Raw genomic sequence first — 7,390 nt, forward strand, 5'->3', positions numbered from 1 at the left:
GTGTGTATACACCATCAAATCGGATCTGACTGGTACAGGAGGAGAATGTCCCTCCTTCTCCAGCAGAGCATCTGGGGGATTTGAACCTCTCACCAATGGGATTGCAGTGGATTAGGGGGAGAGACTGTATAACAATCAAATAATTTTTCTTTTACTTTTCAAAGAGAGGAGAAGGCAGGGAGAAAAATGCAATAATTAATGAATGGAAATCCTAAGTCTCTATAAACTTTCATTAAAATTATTATTTGTTCCTTTTCCTCCATAAACTGTTTTTACTTTCTTTTAATTATTTTTCTTTTTAAACATTTAATATTTATTTGCATACAAAATTTGTAAACATTGTGTTTTATTCATATACATTGTCTTTCACACATTCCTTCATTTACATTTTTTCTTAAATTTTTTATTGTTTTGCATACAGTCATTGATCTACATCGTGTTTCATTCATAAGCATTGTGTTTATGGAGCATCTGGCCACTTTCAATTGCCAACCTTTCATTTAGCAGCTAAATGAATATTTTTTCCTTTTAAACTCTTTGCGATGATATGAGCAATACTTTACAGAGCAAAATGGTTTTCCATTCAACAATTCATGCACATTGTTGCTTCCTGTTGTTGTTGTGTACCGTAGAATTGGAACTGACCCATAGCTGACTCTCCAGTGGGTTTTAATCACGTGGAAGGAAACTGCCAATCTTTCTCCCATGAAGCAGCTGGTAGACTCGAACCGTGTGCCTTCTGGGTTGCAGCACAGCTTCCTGAATCCCAACATGGTGGCAGCACTGGTCACACTCCTCTGTTTATCCTTCCCACTGCCCTCTCCCTCCCCCATTCTTTTCTATCTTCTGAGCTTTCTTCCTCAGCAAATGTACTCCCAGGAGTGGTATTATCATTTACCTTGAAGTCTTGCCTATTGTTTGGCTGAAAATTGAGCCATGAAAGTGCATTCATGTTCAGGCCTGAAGAACAATTATGGGTCCTCAGAAGTGCCCCCAGTCTCTTAGCAGATCTGCAAGCCTGCTCTTTCTTTCCCTCCTGTGATTTTTGAACTTTATTCAACATTGCACCCTACCCTGTTAGAGATCTTCCAGTGTGGTCCCTTTCGACAATGGTAGCCAGACACCAACCTGTTCTTCTGGCTTCAGAGTTGTAGAGGCTGATACTTACATGGTCTTTTGGGAGCTCTGGTGGCCAAGTGTTAAGAACATGGGCTGCAATCCCAAAGGCATGGGGTTTAAATCCACCAGCTGCTCCGTGGGAGAAGGATGGGCAATCTCCTTCCTTGAGATTTACTGACTCTGACAACTTGCTGGAGTATCAGCCATGAGTTGATTCTGACTCAGTGGCACACAACAACAGCAACATTACTTTTATACACCAATTATCAGTGATTTTCTTCACGTATTTTACTCTGGAGGAAGGAAACTGTAGGTGCACCTGAGATGGTCACTCACAAGCTTTGAAGATCCTAGTTGCTACTCATCAAAGTGGGGTGTAAACATTGTATTGATGGACTATATTATGCCTATTGACCTGGCTGCTCCCTGAGACAATAATCTTGAGCCCCCAAAGTCATTGACTCACTTATTTAAGGTGTTTGGTTATTGCTTATGAGTTTGCATAACTTTGTGCCCTGTTTTATCCCATGGACTGACAAAAGAACAAACAGATATGCCTTGGAGAAAAGTGAAGCCAGGGTGGTCCCTGGAGGCAAAGATTATAAAGCTTTATTTCATATACTTTGAGCATGTTGTTTGGAAAGGCTATTCCTTGGAGAAGGACATCATTCTTGGAAAGGTGGGGGGGTCGGAGAAAAAAGATAAAAACCCTTAGGAAGATGAGATGAATGGACACAATGACAGTGGAGATGGCACAGGATAGGACAGGGTTCAGATCTGTTATTTATAGATCTGTTATTTATCTGGTACGAGTCGTACCAGATGGCACATAACAACAAAAACAACAAATGTCTAAAATATCTACCTTCAAGTGTTCCATTTATGATAATTTCACATTTTCATAGACTTGTAATTTGTACATAACACATTTTGATTATTAACAACTTATTTTTAATTAAGCTATTTATTTATTTATTTTATTATTTTGTGCGTGTGTACTGTAAAATCAGATCTGACTGGTACAGGAGAAGATTGCCCCTCCTTCTCCAGCGGAGCATCTGGTGGATTCGAACCACATACCTCTGGGATTGCAGTGCAGCTTCTTGCTACCACGCCACCAAAGTGCTCTAAGCTATTTCTTCGTATGTTCAGTTGTGTCACATCAGCAAAGACAGATCCTGAAAATTTTATTCCATTCATGTTATTAAGATTGACTCTATTTTGAGGTGCCTGATCCAAGCCATGGTATTTTAAATTGATTCTTACTCGTTTGAAAGTTGGATAATGAATGAACAAGGATGACCAAAGAAAAATGTATACTTCAGAACTCTGTGTTGAGAAAAGTACTGAATATCCCATCTCCTAAAAGAATAAACAAATCTGTCTCACAAGAAGAGCAACTAGCATGCTTCTTAGAGAAAAGGAGGGTAAAACTTCATTTTATATATTTTTGGAATGTTGTCAGGCAAGACCAATCCTTGGATAAAGACATCATGGTGCGAAGGGTGGATTGTCAGAGAAAGAGAAGACAAGATGTATTGACACAGTGGCTGTAACAATGGGCTTGACCTTGTCAGAGACAATAAGGATGGTGCAGAATAGGGCAAGCTTCAGATCTGTTGTTAATAGGGTAGCTATGGTGCTGGACTGCTAGGAGGATACACAAGTTCAGCCTGGAGAGGGTGAAACCAGGCTGCTCCTTGAAGACAAAGATTCTGAAACTCCAATTGACATACTTTGGGCATGTCGCAAGGAAGGAGTAGTCCTTGGAGAGGGGCATCATTCTTGGGAGGGTGGGGGGACAGCACAAGAGAGGACAACCTTCCATGGGATGGATTGACACAGTGACTGGGGAAATGAGGGGAGGTGTGTCGGAGACAGTAAGGTTGGCTCAGAATAGAGCAGGGTTCAGAGCCATTGCATATAGGATTGCTATGAGCCGTAGGTGACTCAACGGCACATAACAACAACAACAAAATGAGTTGTAGTCAACTTGTTGGTACCTAACAACAGCTACTCTGAGAAGGCAGCTCTTCCCTGGTTATATTTTAACTATCTTTCAACCCAAGGGTCTTATCTTCTGGTAGTTTATCAGACAACATTCTGTCACTATAAGGTTTTCAGTGACCAGTTTTTAAAAGAACCAGATAACATATCCATTTTTCTAGTCTATTTTAGTCTGGAAGTTTTACTGAAACCTCTCGCCATGAGCGACCCTGCTGGTATTTGAAATAATAATGGCGTAGCTTTCAGCATCACAGCAAAATACAAGCAATTACAGCAGGACAAACAGACTGAAGAGTGGTGGTCCTTACCCACAATGAAAGTTATCTAAGCGACATAGGACTTATGAGGGGAGGAAATAAGTGTGCAAGTACTTAACACCTATCAGGCACTTGATGTTTATTATCACAGAACGCTTGCCAGGCACAGGCCAAGCCAAGGAGTAGACTCTCCCTTCGATTTTAATTCATCCACTCACTCAGACAACCAACATTTTATTTTGTTCTTAGGAAAATGCACTGAGCTTTTTTACTCATAGGCTTGTGAGCTTATGGTTGCAATGCATGGAGAGGGCATGAAATAATGTTGAGTTATACATCTAGAAAATGATTACCCTTCTAGGACATTTCTGATTTCATCAAGAAGGAAGTTCTATTTAATGCATCTTGAGCAAGAAGATCCTCAATGAGATGGATTAGCTGAAACAAGGGCACAGGAATGGGTGGTGTTTCTGGGCTGTGATGAAATGGAAAGGACCCAGTGGCATCTTATAATACCACTTGCTTATCTCCTCTCTTGACAAATAAAATAAGCCTGTGGCTCTGATCTTTTGGGCAGTGTCTGGGGAGATTTTAATAATAGATATGGTTTTGTTGGAGTTCCCCCCCCTTTTATTTTGGTTTTTAATTTTTTTGCTCTCGCACATATTTATTTGCTGGCCAAGGGTGTTTGTTTGCAAGTTTGGTGCCATCTGTGCGAACATTCTTCTGCAAACACAAAGATGCTTTCTGCTTTAAGGTGAGTATAGGTTTGTATTTTCTTTTTAAAATTATGATCTTAATGAAAGATTGCAAAACAAAATGGTTTTTCATTTAACCATTCAAATGCTTTTTGTTTTATGTTGTTCATTACAATACCCACAATAAAATTGTGCTTTCCCCACTCTTTACCCTATAATGAAATTCCAATTTTCATTAATCCTTCTTTTCCTTTTACCCTACCCCTTCTGCCTTCAGGGATTTACGTACTTTATTTGGGCTATATATCTGCTGTCAAGTGTTCCGCTGTGTCTGTGTGCCGAATCACTGCAATTGGAGTATTGCGTCAATTCCTAAAGCTTTATTTTTGTTAACGCCTCCAGTGCAGTTTGAACTTCTCACTTTAATACTTTTGGTTCTGGATCATATGCTACTTCCAGAAACGGTTCAGCATCAACCAAGTCTTTTTGGTACAGTGACACTCTGCATTCCAGCCTTCCTTCTTTCTAAACACAATTATTTTATTTTAATTACCAGCAGCCAGGAAATCAAGAGACACATTGCATTGGGAAAGTTGGCTGTCAGGGACCTCTCCAGAGTACTGAAGAGCAATGATGTCAGTCTGGAGACTAAGGTGCTCCTGATCCACGCAATAGTCTTCACAATTGCTCGCTATGTGTCAGAGAGCTAGACAGTGACTAGGGATGATAGATAGAGAATTGATGCCTATGAGTCGTGGTGCTGGAGAAGAATATTGAATATACCATGAACTGCTATGAGAACAAACATTTTGTCTTGGAGAGGGTGAGTGAGACCAGGCTGCTCCTTGGAGGCAAGGATTCTGAGGCTTTGTCTGACATACTTTGGGCATGTTTCCAGGAGGAACTAGTTATCGGAGAAGAACATTAAGCTTGGGAGGGTGGAGGGAAGGAGAAAGAGAGGGAGGCCATCTATGAGATGGACTGATAGATACAGTGACTGGGGTAATGAGGGTAGGTGTGTCAGAGACAGTAAAGTTGGCACAGGATCGAGGAGATTTAAGGGCTCTTATATAGAGGGCTGCTGTGAGTTGCAAGCAACTCGATGACACATAACAACAACAACAATTATGATTTTGACGAAAGTTTACAGAAAACAAAGAAATGCCAGAATTTCAAGTTGGATTTAAAAAGACACTGTGAAATAAAGGATATCTTTGCTGATGTCAGATAGATTTTGGCTGAAAGTTGAGAATAGGAGAATGATATTTACTTGTGATTTATTGACTATACAAAGGCATTTGATTGTGTGGATCATATCAAATTACGCCTAACATTGAGAAGAATGGGAATCCAAGAACACTTAATTGTGCTTTTGCAAAACTTACGTCTAGACCAAAAGGCTGTTGTGTGCACAGAGCAAGGGAACACTACATGGTTTAAAATTAAGAGGGATGTGCATTAGGATTGCATCTGTATGTTGTTGTTATTGATATGTGCCGCCAAGTCACCTGCAACTCATAGTGACCCTAGGTAGAAAAGCCCTAAACCCTGCTCTGTTCTGTGCCAATCTCACTGTCTGCGACACACCTATCCCCATTACCCCAGTCACTGAATCAATCCACCTCATAGAAGCTCTTCCTCTCCTGCACTGTCCCTCCACCCTCCCAAGCATGATGTCCCTCTCCAAGGATTGGTCCCTCTTTGCAACATGTCCAAAGTATGTCAGATGAAGCTTCAGAACCCTTGTCTCCAAGGGGCAGCCTTTTTTAATGCTCTCCAAGATGAACCTGTTCTGTTCATTTTCTTAGCGGTCCATGGTACATTCAGTACTCTTCTCCAACACCACAGCTCAATGGCATCAATTCTTCTACCATCTCTAGTCATTGTCCAGCTTCCTGATGCATGACAAGTAATTGCAAAGACCATGGCCTATATCAGGCACACCTTAGTCTCCAGAGTGACATCATTGCTCTTCAGTACTTTGGAAAGGTTCCTAACTGCAAACTTTCCCATTGCAATACATCTTTTAATTTCCTGGCTGCTGGTTCCAAGAGTGTTGACTGTGGAGCTAAGCACACTAAAACTGAGCAATGTCAATCTCCTCACCATCCATCTTGATGCTGTCAATTGGCCCAGCAGTGAGAATTTTTATATTCTTGATATTAAGTCTCAATCCAAATGCTGAGCAAATTATCCAAGAAGTTAGACTCTATGAAGAATGTGGCATCAGGATTGTGGCATCACCAACAACCTATATTGTGCAGATGACTTAATTTGACACTTGGGTTGTTTCCAACTCTTTACTATTGCAAATAATTCTACAATAAGTATGAGTGCATGTATGTTAGTTTGAATCTCTGATTTTGTTTCATTGTTATATTTAACTAGTATGAGTGGCACATAACAACACTAGTAACAGTGGGATTGCTGTATCAAATGGCATTTCTATTTCAAACGTTCTAAGGAAGCACCAAACGGCTTCTCCTAGTGGTTGATTTATCCATGTCATACAGTTTTAAGAAATTCTTTATTATTGTTTAGTGTTGCATAGTACTCCACTGTGTGTGCACCATAGTTTCATTATTTATTCTTCTGTTGATGGACACTTAGGCTGTTTACATCTCTGCTATTGTGAATATTGCGGAAATAAACAAGGATATGTATACACCTGTTCATGTCACAGCTCTTATTTCTTTAAGATACGTACCTTGCAGTGAGATTGCTGGGTAAAATGTTATTTCTATTTCCCACTTTTAGAGGATGTAAACAAATTGCTTTTGATATAGGTTGCACCATGTTACCTGTTAGGGATACTTTTTAATGTATGTAAATAAAATTTTTATTTTATACTGGTTTACTTATAAAGTTTGTATACATTGCTTTTCACACAGGATCTTTCCCATCTCCTTTACTCACCTCTCCCTCCACCGTCTAATTGTGTGACCCTATGATTAGGGATACTTCTTACTATTAAATCTTAATTTTTGAAGATATCCTCGACCCTCACGGTGCACACAAATAGCCAGAATTTTTGAAGATGGGTCAGGTGTGAATGAAAACTGACAGAACTCTGTTGTATTAAATGTCCCCTCTTTTTTTTTTACTGGCTCAATTTAAGAGGCAAATCAACTGAGTTTCTTTGTGCAGAGGATGTGGAGGAGGTGGGGTTCTCTGCTGGATCAAGTCAGGCCAAGAATTCTCTTTGTAGTGGATATATTGGGAATCCCAGAACATTTAATTGTGCTAATGCGAAACCTATACTTGGACCAAGAGGCAGTAGTCAGAACAGAGCAGGGTAACACTGCATGG

The sequence above is a fragment of the Elephantulus edwardii genome, unplaced genomic scaffold, assembly GCF_000299155.1.
Source record: "Elephantulus edwardii isolate Elephantulus edwardi_28Jun2011 unplaced genomic scaffold, EleEdw1.0 scaffold00361, whole genome shotgun sequence".
NCBI classification, from domain to species: domain Eukaryota; kingdom Metazoa; phylum Chordata; class Mammalia; order Macroscelidea; family Macroscelididae; genus Elephantulus; species Elephantulus edwardii.